Source organism: Paroedura picta, chromosome 8 (genome assembly GCF_049243985.1).
Source record: "Paroedura picta isolate Pp20150507F chromosome 8, Ppicta_v3.0, whole genome shotgun sequence".
Taxonomy (NCBI): Eukaryota; Metazoa; Chordata; class Lepidosauria; order Squamata; family Gekkonidae; genus Paroedura; species Paroedura picta.
The window spans coordinates 74,826,764-74,842,791 of NC_135376.1; the positions used below are offsets into that span (position 1 = coordinate 74,826,764).

General features: G+C 40.3%; 1 protein-coding gene and 1 long non-coding RNA gene across 8 annotated transcripts in view; both read right to left on the reverse strand.

The window, feature by feature from the left end:
- Window positions 1–1,779, reverse strand: part of LOC143842668 (uncharacterized) — a 61,283-nt gene extending 59,504 nt beyond the window's left edge. For both annotated transcript variants that reach the window (XR_013233268.1, XR_013233267.1), the window contains exons 1-2: window positions 1,599–1,779; window positions 998–1,031 (exon numbers count right to left, since the gene is read on the reverse strand). This is a non-coding gene — a long non-coding RNA (uncharacterized LOC143842668). The remainder of the gene's footprint in view (window positions 1–997; window positions 1,032–1,598) is intronic.
- Window positions 1–16,028, reverse strand: part of PCDH15 (protocadherin related 15) — an 886,705-nt gene that overhangs the window by 851,773 nt on the left and 18,904 nt on the right. The window lies entirely within an intron of this gene.

A 16,028-nucleotide genomic window follows, 5' to 3' on the forward strand; every position in this document is an offset into this window, starting at 1 on the left:
AAGAAATCCAAGTAGTGGCACGATCATGTGGAATATGGTTGGGAAGCATAGCTGTGAACATGCCCACTAGGGGCCCCTCTCCTTTTCACCCCCTCCATGCCCATCATTGGCTGTTTGGGGAGAGGAGGGGCAGGTCACATATGGTCATACCACCCGATAATTGTTTAACGAATTCTAAAAATATATTAAATATTAACTCCCACTCATTTGGGAAAACCTTCCAGGGCCACCAAGAAACACCAGGGCTTCATGAAACCCTGCCCTCTTCCTGAATGCACAATTATTTCATTTACAACACTTCACACAATAGTAATTTATTTGTTCTTACATTCCTTGATTGTGTTGTCTCATCAATAACACTCATTAATTTACAGAGAAAATTTTCAAAGCAGTTAACTTACTGTAAAAACATATATAAATATATAAACCAATTAAACAGTCAATTATTTAAAATTTCAACAGTCAAAGTCATTCAACTAAAGTAAACACTGAAAGGGGCAGAAAAGTGCAAAACAACTAGTTAGCCCACCCATGAAGGATTCATAATGCCTCTATGGCCTTCTTAAGCACCCTTCTCCTTACTTCCAGAACACAAACAATGGTAAGTAGATTTCCTCATATAATTCACTCAATATGCATAGCACTACCACAGAATAAACCATATTATCTGTCCCAAATTGCTACCCCTTGGATTCTGACCCCAGATGTTGACCTGAAAGAGTGTTCTAATGATCAAAATGTCCAGCACCTGCTAACTTTGAACTGAGCATAGAAACAAATAGATAAATAATGCAGATCAAACAACATCGTTGTAAGATTTTATGTACAATGTTCTATATATATGCTATAAACCGCCGCAAGCCAGTTCACTGGGAGCGGCGGTCTAGAAATCAAATTATAAATAAAATAAATATAAATAAATGTTAAACAGTCACACTGTGAATAGTTGCAATTTACAAACATTAATGATATCAGTGTATCAAGTTACAATACTCACTTTTAAAGACTGGTTCACAGCTTCTGTACCCTCCCTAGAATGTGGTGAGAACAAAATGAAGAGCTAAGGACAATCTGATCAGGACAGCCCAGGTTAGCCCAACCTAATAAGATCTCAGAAACTAAATTGGGACAGCCATGGTTATTATTTGGATGACCACCAAAGGAGTCTGGGGTCACTCCTCAGAAGCAAGCAATGAGAAACCACCCCTGAACCTCTGTTGCCTTGAAAACTCTTTGAGGTTGCCATAAATCAATGGCAACTTGACAACACTTTCACGTGGACCAAGGGCTACTGACATGCTAGTGGCAACCCAGCCCTAATTTTTGAATCATTTATCCAAAGACTTATTAAAAAGCATATAAAACATTATTGTTGTTCCACAAACTAAATGGAACAACCCAGCTGACCAGATTAAAATCCACACACCTAACCACTACACCAAGCTGAATGTGACAGCACAAAGAGAAAAGAAGCAGGATAGGACTCATTTGCCCCATTCCTTCAGCTCACGGTCAGCAGCAGGAAAGCACTGAGATCTGGAATTCTTGCACATGCTCTCTCCATCATTTATGTCACAGAGAGTTATCATTGTACTCACCTGCAGTGGTCAGTGTGGCCCTATGTTTATTCACTGCATCAAATGAATCAGTATATGATAAAATGGTCACAAAGCTACAAATTCCTTCTTGCCCTTTCATTGAATTGATAGATTTCTATGAAGGCTGTTTAGAATACAGAAATCACAGTTGGAGAAGGCAGACTATTTATGAGACCTCCAAAAGTACGTTCTGATATTGTTAGTCTGCTTATCGGCAGTATGCTTTAGCAAAGCACTGACAAAACAAAGCACACAAAACCACTGTATTCCCTGCCAAACTATACACAAACTAGATTACATCACAAAGGAAAGTTATGATGAAGCAACAGCTTTAAAATGTCTCTCTTTACATGAATTCACACTGAAAGGTGATATGCAAGCCAGCCTGTATGAATTCAATTCACAGCTGCTGGCTGACAACATGCTGACATCCACAAACTATGGAGCTCATTTCTCTTGAATTCACTGAGTTTAACAAGCTGACAGTAACATTGTTTCTTACACCAAAACAAGAATTCATAGCTAGGCAAAATGGCAATTCCTTTAGCTTCTAAAAGGACTCTCCAGAATGCTTTAGAATACACTCAGCAGCATAAGTAGATGAGAACCTGTCATTTAGCTTGTCAGATGCAATTTCTTTCTAGGCATAAAGCAAAACATCTGCTTTTATCCTTGCCTTGCTTTTTGTTTATAAAGCTATTCCTATTTCAGATTTCTTAACAATGCAAACAACAATTTTCAAGTGAAGGCCAAACCTGTTGGCTTCCTTCACAGGTTGTGTCCTCAACACCAGTGAAATTCCACAGAAGATAATAGAAACTGGCTACATGGAACCAAGTGTCAAATTGGAGCCACAAGTCTGAGGCGGGTGAAGTGAGAACCACAGTGATTTTTGATAAAGCTGAAATGTTTCACTAAAGTTCAAGACTGAACATTTGCGCTTATTAAAACAAACAAAGCAAATGAAACCCATAGAGCAGAACACCTTCAAGATTATTGTAATGTCTTTTTCCCCAAAAAAGGAGATCTGTGCTTCCCGCAGAACTATGTTAATCAATCATTCTGAGAAAGTTTCATTACTCGAGGAAAGCATGCAGACTAACAACCTCTTACCAACTGAGTTGACATAGTAAAGTTCTGGATGACAGAACTCCAAGATCTTTTTTTTAAAAGCTGCATCAATATAATGACCCTACTTGAAGCAAGGATTTATTTTTAGCCTACAGTGTTGTTGTTGAGAGCCAGTTTGGTGTAGTAGTTAGGAGTGCGGATTTCTAATCTGGCATGCCGGGTTCTGCACTCCCCCACATGCTGCCAGCTGGGTGACCTTGGCCTCACCACAGTGCTTATAAAGCTGTTCTGACCGAGCAGTGATATCAGGGCTCTCTCAGCCTCACCCACCTCACAGGGTGTCTGTTGTGGGGAGAGGAAAGGGACTTCCTTCTACTGAAGTCGTGTCCGACCCATCGCAACCCCATGGACAATGATCCTCCAGGCCTTCCTGACACTCGGCCTTCCTTATGGTCCAACTTTCACAGCCATACATTGCAACTGGGAAGACCATAGCCTTGACTAGACACACTTTCGTTGGCAGCGTGATGTCTCTGCTTTTTAGGACGCTATCTAGATTTGCCATAGCTTTCCTCCCCAGGAGCAAGCATCTTTTAATTTCTTTGCTCCAGTCCCCATCTGCAGTGATCTTGGAGCTCAGGAAAACAAAATCTGTCACTACCTCCATTTCTTCCCCATCTATTTGCCAGGAATTGAGAGGGCCGGATGCCATGATCTTAGTTTTAGCCTACTACAAGCAGTATAAACTAACAGTGTCTATACTATACACACACACATATATTTGTATGCATATATACACTATACAAATAAATACGTACTGAGTGAGTGAATTGGATGAAATTAATTCAAAAGAAAAGGGTAATCTAATGGCATGTGGGTCACGAGTCAACCCTTTTCAAATTACACTGGCAAAGCCTATCAGAATAAAGTCAATTACAATATCTCCCATATAGGACTGCTGAAGGGTCAGTGTTTGAACATGCAGGTATTAATTCTTTACAGCAATGAGGAACAGTTAAGTAATTGGTATAGACTGATATGGTTGCAGATGAAAAAATGCAAAAAGTCAAGATGCCAGGAAATGAATGGGCCACATGGTATAAGTGAAAAATATTTTAAAAATGAAAGAGGCAAAATAGAATATTTAATGCTCTACTTTCCAGAAAAATAAACAGCAGAGTCAAAGATAAGGATGACCTGGACTCAAGGTTGGCCATTGCAGATGTGGCAGGCAGCAGGCAGGAAGATGAGCATGCACCCTGGTGACTGGAAGCCTGACCAGGAGGCTCAGGAGGTGGATAGGGTGTCAGGTATGACTGGCTAGCCCCCCCCTTCACACCGATGAGCGGTGTGTGGAGGAGGGGGCTGGGCAGCCACCTGGTACTTAAGGAGCTGCACATGCGTCAGACCCCCCTCTCCCAGTTGGCCAGCAGCAATGCTTTCCACCCCCCCTCCCTGTGTTTGGGTTTCTTCATGTTATGGGTATACTTGTCTTTGTCACAGCTGGAGGTCTGGGCTGTGGGCAGTCTGAGTCTGTCCAGAATGGGGGTTTTATGAAGACGCTGGCACATGCCGAACAAGGCCAACTCCAGCAGGGGCCACCTGGCGGCACATGATGCCAAGTAGCAGTGGGTTATTATCACCTAGAGGCTTGTGCCCGATGGCAACCAACAACTGCTGACTCCCAGATGGCCAAAGCACTGGGCACTACCAACTGTCCAATGGTCAGCCTCGACAGCCAGGAAGACCTCTGGGAACAGAGGGCCAGGCAGTCCATTGACCACCCAGAATGGTGTATGTCCAAACTTTAAAGAGTTTGGACATACACTGTGCAAGTCCTGCCGCAGCAGGGCTGGCCTGATAGAGCTCAGTGCCAGATGGCAGAGGGTCACCATTTAGAAGTTCATGCCCACTGGCACCCAACAACTGCTGTTGCCCACACAGGGTGGTTCGTAGAAGGTGCTGCTTGCTGATCAAGACATGCCAAGACCGCAAGTAGGCCTCAGGGGACCCAATGGCCCTACCAGTCCTCTGACTGCAAGAGGACAGCTCCCCCATGCTGCACCCCGCTCTTGTAAATAAATACTTGTAAATAAATAAATAAAGCTTGTTTACACCACTGCCTGCGTTTGAGTGTTCCTTCGGCCAAAGAATCTGCGCACCTGCTATGCAATGATCAAACATAGAACTAGCACAGTCTCAATAAGATTATCATTCATATTCTAGAATATAAATTGGATAACTAAAGAATTCATTATCAAAAGTACATTTTCACAATTGAACAACATTCAATATAAACTGTTTTCAAAATAATTCTTCATTGGAATCTATTACAATATAAGCATCCAAGAGTTTATTGAGAAACATCCCTCTTCCAAATAGTTCAGCTGATTCTGATGAAAAATCATTTTGAAAATAGTTTATACCAGATGCTGGTACATTGTGAAAATTTACTTTTGAGAATAAATGCTTCAATTTACATTATGGAACAGTTATGATACTCTTATTGACTCTGTGCTAGTTCTATATTTGATCATTGACTCTGCTGTTTATTTTGATTCTGCTGTTGTTTTTTCTGGAAAGTAAAGCATTAAATATTCTATACTAAACACCAGGGTGGAGCATAGTGTCCAAGCTCATAACAGAGCTGAATAATCTAGAGCTCATAATCTAGTCCTTTATGCAACTCTTGATAATTAGTAAGGATGCACTTTTTCCTATTCTCAATAAACGATCCATTTTTAAGCCAAGTCATATTATTATTAACATAATTCATAACCATAACAACAATAAGCAGCACAGTTAAAACCGTTTAAAATTACTATTACCCACTATAGCAGCCAACCACCATTGATCTTGTCTTCTGCAGCTCATTCCATTTGAGGGAGGGGAATTATTTGGAGGCGGGCCCATTCCAATGATGTTGTTATTGTTCATGGGAACAAGTCCCCAAGTTCTCATATCTGGGGATATTTTGATCCTCATTTTAACTGGCAATCCCATTCTAAATTTATAATACCGTGTTTCCCGGCGTATAAGACGACTGGGCGTATAAGACGACCCCCCAACATTTCCACTCAAAAGTTTTGTTACATTACATTACACTACTATGGGCAGCTATGTCTATCCCAACTGAAGTGCACCCGGCGTATAAGACTACCCCCCCACTTCGAGGCATATTTTTCAGGGGGGGAAAGTAGTCTTATACGCCAGCAAATACTGTAAATAAGATTAAGCCATCTGTGACAGTGCTCAAACGCCTTTACTTATCCAAGGGAGGAAAATACATCCCAAAGGGGGGGGGGTGTATGTGTTTAATATGAAGATCATTCTGCAACTCCTTTATGGAGCCTCAATATGGATTCTTTGAGTAAATGAGAACTCAGATCACCTTCTTTGACACTTTTTATGGCATTCTGCAGCAACCCCAAGATGTGTATCTGGGATAGCTTCAAGACTAGAACTGGGGCAGGGGTCTTCTAAAGCACAACATAATTGCTGGCATTTAAACATAAGCTAAAATGTATTTTTTTCTCACAAAGCAATCTATGAGCTTAATCAAGATCAATTCTATTCCCACTGGATGCAAGAAATAAACAAAAAACTATTATGTTGTAATTTCCCCCAAGCCAGCAATCTTTCTTTCTTTCTTTCTTTATTTACGGTCATTTAGACCAAAATTCTATATATAGACCAAATTTTATATTTAGACCAAAATTTTATATAAATAAATAAAATAATTGAACATAATCAATTCTCCAAACTGTAGAGGTGGTTTTGTTGGCTTTAGAGAAGACTAATCTTTAACTTTGAATAGCTAATCTTAAATTCTTTAGATTTACAATATTTAGAAAAATGGCTTATGGTAGGTGTCTTTTCAATCCCATTTCATCAACATGAGACATAAGGCTAGCATGATCTGCATAAACCAGTAGAGTTAGAGCCTTTGAGAACAGATATGGAGGACAGAATTCTGCTGAAGATAGAGCGGGTGCAAGGTCATTCAATAACAAATTGAAAAGTAAAGGTGCTAAGAGAAACCTTGTGTCAGTCCTCTATCAAGACAAAAATTCTCTTTTTTCCCCACAGTGAGCTTGAGTCACATAAGAAGTAGAGATTGTTTTAATTAGCCAGGGTAATCTTTTGTTAATTGAGGTATGTTTCATTCCCCCACACCCCCCACCCCGTCTGCTCCTAGGTATGGTATCAAAAACTCTCAAAAATACTTTTGAGTATTTGACACTTTGTTTTACAGTTGCTTACACCAAAATATCAGATATACTTATAAACGACGGCTGTTAATGAAAAGGGAAGGTAATACAAAAAAAGGCGGTTAGAAATCCACCATCAGTAAAACATTAAAAGTCAATATTTAAAATGAGGATTAAATACCATTGAGTAAATTACGATATTCAAATTGAATTATACAGGTGCCTTCTGGTGTACAAAGTACTATGCAATTTCATAGTAGTGGCACAGACTTTTGTTTGCTTATTTTCATGTTGGAACAGAATCTTGATCGTTTCTTTGGGGGAGAATCCTGGGTAGTTGTCCTATACTGGTTTTCTCATACAGTTTTCATCTATATGGGGAAGTATATTTTTCATCTAAGTGGACTAAAATCAAGCAATGATCTTGAGGTGCAAAGCTCTTCTTGAAGCCAATTTGTTCACACCTCAAAATGCATTCAGCTAATCATCACTTTGCTGGCAGTAATATATTGCAAGTTTGGGGCAAACAGTTATACTTGACACTAGATATTAGTACAGGAGCACAAATAATTACCCCATGAAGCTTTGCACAGGATAGTAATGCAGCAAAACAGTAACACCACCACAAATCTGTCCCAGGGTCAGGGATTTCACAGGAAACCTCCATACTGGAGAATGGAAAAGAGGTATTAAAAAAATAAGAACCATCTCCAAGGAACAGTTTTACACAGGAAGCTCCAAAGATGGACAGAATGTTACAGGACCAGACACATCTTCAATACACAGTCTACTAGTAAAACATGGAACACACAACACCCTGCAGATGGCTTGGTAGAATTTCCCAAGGGTATCTTACCTGGATAAACCACATGCACACAATTCTCTTTTCTGACTTCCTTTGTCTCTAACCAAGAAAGGCACAAGTTAGAGCTCTTGAAATCATGCATTGTGGTTGTACCTGCATGGCAACCTAAAAGTCTGCTTTTGGGTTAATTGGTAACATGTTAGCTTCTTTCAAGCACTATAATGACACAGAGCCACATTGGCTATAAAGCACTGGGGACAGGAAATGTAAGAAATTACACCATTTCACAATTTGTTATATCTTGTCGTGGGGACAGCACAGAACAAAAGCTGAGCAGTGAAAGCTTAGCTCATGCAGAATTCCAACAGGGTGGGATGGGAGAGCAAGTTTCTCAAAACTCCCAACTGGAAGGGGCTGCAGAAACACCTCAGACTCACAGCCCACTCCAGCCTTCCAGCTTGAGGCCAGCTGAAGATTCTCAGGTTGTCAACGCACCAGAGACACCTGCAGAATACAGGCAGCATCTCAGAAGTGAGCTGCAAACTAAAAAAGTGCAGCAAACAGTTTCTGGCCAATTGCCACCTGCTTGAGATGGATGAGTTTTCTCAGGCTGAGAGCTAACTTCAAAGATATGACAAGACTGGCCAAATTTGATCAAAGCAAGGAATAACTATTTTATTTTCATAAAGTATACATTAAAAACAACTATCCACCAATGTTGCCCCATGCTCAGAGTTTACTGGTTCATACTACACTTTTCAAGAAAACAGTGGAATGTGTGTGAAAACAACTATAAAATTCAAAATACTAGCATCACACCAACACACTTTTCAGGAGACAGGCAAGTTAAATGGACAAAGTTATACTATTAAGTAGGCAATCCATGTAACTTTTTCTTCCTTCCAACCTAAACACAGCCATGACAATAGATTACCGTATATACTTAAGTATAAACTGAGTTTTTTAGCACATTTTTTTCTACACTGAAAAAGCCCCCCTCAGCTTACACTCGAGTCAGTGTCCCACTAGGGATGTGTGGCTCAGCTGGGACAAAAAAAACCCAAGGCATGGCTGCCACTTACATTGGCTGGCCTGACTCCTTTCACGCTTCAACTTTCCCCCTCTTTGTTAGGACTTCCCAGGCCCTGGAACAAAGAGAGGGGTGAGTGAGGGATAGACCAATGGCTGGCTGGGATCTCTGTGGGAGGCTCTCTCAGACAGGTAAAAGTCTCACTGTTGCTTCATAGGAACCATTAATTAAGCACATATCCATTATTTAATCTGAAATCCTCAATACAGCACCTGCTGTCTTATCAACTTGAGTTTACCCACAGAAAATAATAAAAACTTCTTTAAACTTTGCAACTGTGAATTGATCCCTGTTGTTACTGAACATCCAGTTAGCTCATGAGATGAATTCAATTTAGAGATTTTGTAAAGGTTGATAAATGAGTTTTCTGGAAATTTTTCAAAGCACCTACTCTTTCTTTTCTATCAAGTCAGAAGTCCCTTCCAGTTTGAAGTGAAAGTGAAACCGCTGGTGTCTTATCCTATTATCTTAAGTAATATTACTATTGAATTGAAGATGAATGTTATATATTTTCTCAGCCTTAAATTATCTTTGTAGTTCATCTATTTACAAATTCCCCGGGACTGCTTTCCATTCATTGAATAATTATTGTTTTTATTGAGTGTGAAGGGAAAGAGAGGGAACGCAGCATGGGGCGTCATTGTGGGGGTCTCCCTACACTCTCAGCTCATGTGCTCATGCCCTGCCTCCCGTCAGTTTGGCAGTTGGGGACAGAATGTTCCATCTGCCGCTCACGCCGGCCTTCCTCCTCCCCTCTCCCGGAAACTTTATTCACAAATTCATATCCTTCTCATGTAAGAGCAACTTTGTACTATTTGATAAATCAAAGGTAACCAACAAGAATAAGTTCTTCACTCTTACAATATCCCACTATAGTAGCAGACAGAATTAATCTTCTCCATATAAACCATAAATGCTGAGTACCAAGAAATAAAGCAAATATAGTAGACATAAAAAATTATGTAAGCTACCGAATTCACAGATATCCAAGTCTTAAATTCAGATATTATATTAGTTGTGCAACTCATATAAGAAGATATAAACACTTCTACATTAAAAGATGTAAATAATTTTACATTATCATTACTGTAGTGAATGATGTGCATGCAAGGCTAACAGGGAAGCAAAGCATCCACAGCAGTGGTTGCTCCTAGCCTTGCAATACCACTACTTTGTTTGGAAATATTAGTGTAAGTGGGGTACAACAATTCACTCTTAAGCCCTGCAATTTAAAATGCAAGTTGCCACCACTGGACAATACAATAGATCTGTCCCACTTAATATTTCTGGTAAGGGCTAGGAGGAAGAGCTGGTCTCATGGCTTACATGCTACCCAGCACTTAACACCCACTCAGGGCAGTTGTCCTGCCCCTGAGTGCCTCCTCCTTCAAGCAGATTGCCTGTCTGTCCAACAGCCAGACAATCATCTTCCATCCCACACACCTGATCACCCCTCCTCCTTCCACTTCCCTTCAAGGCTCAGAGGGTACAGATCCCTGCTGCGTGAGAGCTGGCTGTGCCAGTGAATTCCCTTCCTGGGGGCCTCTAGCCTGCTTGGGGGGAGGAAGAGGGCATCCACAGAGTTCTTCCATCCCTCCCCCCCAACCTAGTGCCTGTTGTGTTCCTGAATGTAACCAGCTTTGCCCCTACTTGAATAAGGAATGACTATCTTGAAAGGGTACAGAGGAGAGCGACGAGGATGATCTGGGGCCAAGGGCCCAAGCCCTATGAAGATAGGTTGAGGGACTTGGGAATGTTCAGCCTGGAGAAAAGGAGGTTGAGAGGGGACATGATAGCCCTCTTTAAGTATTTGAAAGGTTGACACTTGGAGGAGGGCAGGATGCTGTTTCTGTTGGCTGCAGAGGAGAGGACACGCAGTAATGGGTTTAAACTTCAAGTACAACGATATAGGCTAGATATCAGGAAAAAAAATTTCACAGTCAGAGTAGTTCAGCAGTGGAATAGGCTGCCTAAGGAGGTGGTGAGCTCCCCCTCACTGGTAGTCTTCAAGCAAAGGTTGGATACACACTTTTCTTGGATGCTTTAGGATGCTTAGGGCTAATCCTGCATTGAGCAGGGGGTTGGACTAGATGGCCTGTATGGCCCCTTCCAAGTCTATGATTCTATGATTCTATGATTCTATGATTCTATGATATTCATGCATACAGTTGAAGGACAACACCAAGGGCCAAGAACTCTTTAACACTGGTGTTCTGTAAGCTTAGAATTTGGCCTATTCTGAATACTTTTAAGGTACATAGCTATGAACATGTGAAATGGGATAAGTGGATCTGCTCCCATACTGGACACAGAGTGAGTTTACCTTCTGGGTAGCATGGTCTTATGATAATGATAACTTGAGGCTCTCTATGGGTAGCAAGTTTCAGAATAGGATGCTCACAATCTCTTCCCTGTCACCAAATTTCATTTCTATGTGCTTCTTTAAAGAGTCACATCCTGTCCAGATCACATTTTGACTTTTCATTTCCAAGGCTATACCAGAATGGATGATGATAGAAACACCTAAGAGGGTAGGGTCGATGGCTGTTCATTCTGTTTGATTATAATTGGGGTTTCATGTTGAGCCCTGCCTTCTTCAGCAGAGCCTCAATAAAGTTATAGTTCAAGTTCATCTGGCTTTCAAGTCCCAGTCTCTCTCAATGGCTGATAATTGCTCTATTGCTATATTTATGCAGGATTACAAAAGCAAGGTATGGATCAAAGCAACTCAAGAGACCAAACAGAAATAAATGTGACAAGCTATCACATTAAGACACGAGGTAAAAGAGTAGTTTGCAACATGAATTACAATATTTAAAAGACAGATAAGAGCATCCTGAATGACTGTTGACACTTGAAATAGGAAGCAGCAGGAGACAGATCCTTGACTAGCTCTGTTAAAATTTCCATTCATGATATTATGCAGCAGAATTTCTTTGGGGGAGAATAAAAGTAGTGACTGCTTTGACATTTATTTATCATCTTTTCCTTTGCCATTTTCCTGGCTAAACAAAATTGCTACATGACATGAATTTTAATAATTGTCAGTACCTGTTTTCTCATAATGGCCTGCCATGCTGCCTTCACTCAAGACTATGCCTCCTCCTTCAATTAGAAAATTGACACTTAAAATCCTGGTGTCCCCACTTGCTTCCATCTGTCCAGTTTAAAAGGTGAAAAGATTTATACAGTCTCAAGAGAAAAAGAAATATGCACTGCCCTTGTCACTCTTCCCTCGTTTTCTACTTCCTTCCTATATATCCTCCAACAATTTCCTCCTCTGTTTCTTACAAAGAGTTGACTACCGTTATCACCTAATACCTGCATATTTTTCTTGATGGAACAATTGCTTCCAGGATACTGGTTTCTGTTTCACTGTTTTTTGAGAAGCTCTGATTTAACTCCTTGGTCCTCATGCCTTACAAAAGTTAACTTAGCAAAGGTTAAGTTTATGCAACTGACTGAAGGCTTGTTCTCCCCTTGTAACTTGTTCTACTGTCTGTGGAAGTGTGCATCCACATGAGAGCTCACGCCTTGAATAAATCTTTGATGGTCTTAAAGGTGCCATTAGACACAAATTTTGTTGTACTACTTCAGACCAATACGGCTATCCACTTGAATCTATCCTCGTAATTCTTGTTACCCTTAACTCACTTTCCCGGTTGGTTTCAAAACAGCTTTGCTGCAGTTAATCCAGGGGAAAACGACTGGGATTACAGAACCTAATTTACATTCAGTTTAGTTGTTCGTACTATTAAAACATTTCACAGGCACTCTGAAGGAAGTCGAGCTCATTTGACTCTCTCATTGTGACAAACAGCCAAGATACTTTGGACTAGTATAATGTAGCACCAATAAAAATAGCTTTAAACCCAATCAAACACTAGTATACAATCACATGGCATAAAATGTATCAAAATAAGTCATTCATTTAAAAGTATCTTGAAGGTTCTACTATAAGAGGGAAAGTAAAAACCCTCTTGCCTTTTGTAATTTAAAAAAAGAAGGGGCAGAGGGACACCAAGCCTACAAAAAAACTAGCCAACACATTTTTTCTTCACTATTCAAAATACTGCAAAATATTGACAATACTTCTTTACAAGACAGTGGAGTAACCTAAACAAAACAGAGATCAATAAGTGTATTTAGAATTCATAGCATGTACCATGGTTAGACAAAATGAAGTAATTCAGTCATAGTGGAGTTTTATATGCCCACTTCCTTTAATCTATCAGTTGATTAAATAGAAACCTACTGTATGATGTTACCATGAACGCCTACATTTAGCTGAGTTTACGTATGAACACTGGCAATCCCAGACAAATACTGTGAACATACAAAACTCAGAAATACACTAATTTATGCCAGAGGCCCAGCTTTGACTACAGAAATGTTTTAAATAAATAAAAATCATTTACACAGAATTGTCATTCTGTGATATCCAAGAAGTGTAATGCATGGCTCCTTTCCAGATACTCACAAGCTTCATCCAGGAACAATGTGAACAGAGCAAATTTAGGACATTTTGACCGATTATGCCACACTGAGCTGCCACCAGTTGCTTGTGATCCAGCAGCATACTCCACCACTTGCCATGTCCCCACACGGGACCTTTTACTGCAGTGGACCCTTTCTATCCCAGATAATTGCATTCCCAAGGACACAGCTGGGGCCAAAAAATCAGTATTCCCTTGCCGCAGGGGATCAGAGGCCCTAAAGTAGGCCAGGGCTGGCATCATATGTAAGCAGGGACTAGCCCTGCTGCCAAGCGAGTACTGTGGCCTGATCTTTTCCCACCATGCATAATCAGTCTTTATGTAACAGATACAAGAAAATAACTTTACATTCTTCTCTGATGCAAAAATAAGGCATACCAAAGTATATGAGGCCAGCAAGGTAATAACTTTCAAGTGTTCCTGCCAACAATACACAATGCCAACCACGGCATTCCTTATCAGCTCTGACAAAATTCCTCTGTCATAATAAAAAGAAAAAGGAGAAGAAAAGTCATAAATAGGGGCAAAAGAAGAAAAGGTCAAGATGCCTTCCATTTCAGAGCAAAAAGTTACCCTAAATGTAAAGTAAGTTTTGCTGTTAAACAGAAAGTTTCAAATTCCTAAAATGCAGGCTCTGAAACACCTCAGCCTGCTAAAATTCAATTTTTCTAACAATCGAAACAAAGGTAATCAATGTGTACCCTAATTCACTGTCCTTACAATTTTTTCAGTGGTCAAGGAGGAGTACCATATAGCACGGCCAAATCTAGACTGGGAAATTCCTAGAGATCTAGGGATGAAGTCCGGGGACAGCAGGGTTAGGCAAGGGAAGGACTTCAGCCAGGTCATAATGACATAATGTTCACCCGCCAAATCTTACATTTTATCTGAGCAAATTGATGTCTGTAGTATGGAAATCAGCTCCACTTATGGGAGATCTCCTGGCACCACTGGGAGCTGACAACCTTAGATCTAGGCCTTTTGTTTTCAGAACTTCAATAATGGGCAGATATGTTACCTATGGCAGTGGTTCCCAACCTTTTTATCACTGGGGACTGGTCAATGCTTGACAATTTTAATGAGGCCAGGGGGGGGTAGTCTTTTGTCGCGGGACGCCACTGCTGCCTGAGCCCCTGCTCCACTTGCTTTCCTGCTGGCGCCCCTGACTTCCCGCCACCCACTGGGGGGCGCTGCCAGCAGCAACTGTGCAGTGCCATGCCAAGGGGGAGCCCCAGCCATGGCAGCTGCTGGAGAGCACCAAAGGTGAGCTGGTGGCAGAGCAGCCCTCGAGGCAGGAGCCGGGGAGGACGATGAGGAGGAGCCGCGGCCTAGTACCGACTGATCCAGGGGTTGGGGACTACTGATCTATGTTACAAGCTTAATTAATTCTCAATGGTTTCTGTCACTGTACACAGCCAGGTTGTAGATTTGTAGGCAGCAGAGTTTAGAGTTCCATCTGAAAAGCAGCACAAATAATAAAATAAATAAATAAGGCTCTGCTTGGTGACCCATTCTCAGACTATCTTTACAAAACTTCTAAATAATTCTTAAGACAAAAATGTGATATGGTTATATGTATAATTGAAAAACAGGAATATAGATTTTTCATTTAAAGTGCTCTGTCTTCTGTCTTATTCAGGGGACAAGTTCTAGTAAATGTGCTATGGTTCACTTTCATTTTATCAAAGTTTTGCCAAAGGACTCAGATTCATTTAACTGATCAGTTTGTTTTAGAATCTTTATAACAAATAATGTTGTCCAGGAAACTTCCATGAACCATTGGACACTTTGTGATATCTAAGATTAAAACAGCAATACAAAAGCTAAACATAATGAGGTCCAACACACTCAGGGATATAGATCAACCCATTCATGAGTAGGACAACCAGCCAACATAATTGGCAGGATTTTTACAAAGGTTGCCTTGAAAACAATTAGTCAGTGATAAACAAGAACGATAAACACTATGCAGCATTTCATTTGACTTATACTAAATGTGCTGGGTGATTCTTACCATATAAACATCAAAACATTATTTTGAAATCCCAGTTGCCCTAATTAAACATTATGAACTATCAAAAGAGTTCTGTCTCTAACAGAGCTAGCTCAAATTTCCAAAAAAAATTATCATTACATTTCAAGTCTAATCAGGCAAACTGGTACACTGAGTTTCTTTAGTAAAAAAGAAATAAATTTAAGGATTTGGACCCTATTCTCCTTCTACCACCACAATAATTTCTTTTCAACACAAAAATACAAAAAAGTGATAAAAATGACAATAGGTATGTTAACACACCAAAATATTTCTACAAAAGGGTACCTTTCAATTAATATATTGTTGCTAATTGGAATGCTTCCTGGTCAAATTTACTTCTTAACATGTCATCCTCAGGAAAAGAACTGATTTTCACATGAGATTATGGTTTCTTGCATGACATAAAACTACATATGCGTGAGATTCTTGTAATAGTTTGTTTATATAATAATCTTACACCATTCAGTGGTGATAGATTAATTCATTTCATAATAGAATGTTTACAATTAAATACAGCTTTTTAAAGAAATAGTGGAATTATGAGAAATGATGATAATAATGAGAGTGAATAGAGAATAGTGGCCCAGAGTGGTAAGCAGCAGAAATGCTGTCTGAAGCGATGTTCATGAGGTTGGGAGTTCAATCCCAGCAGCAGCCTCAAGGTTGACTCAGCCTTCCATCCTCCCAAGGTCGGTAAAATGAGTACCCAGCTTGCTGGGGGG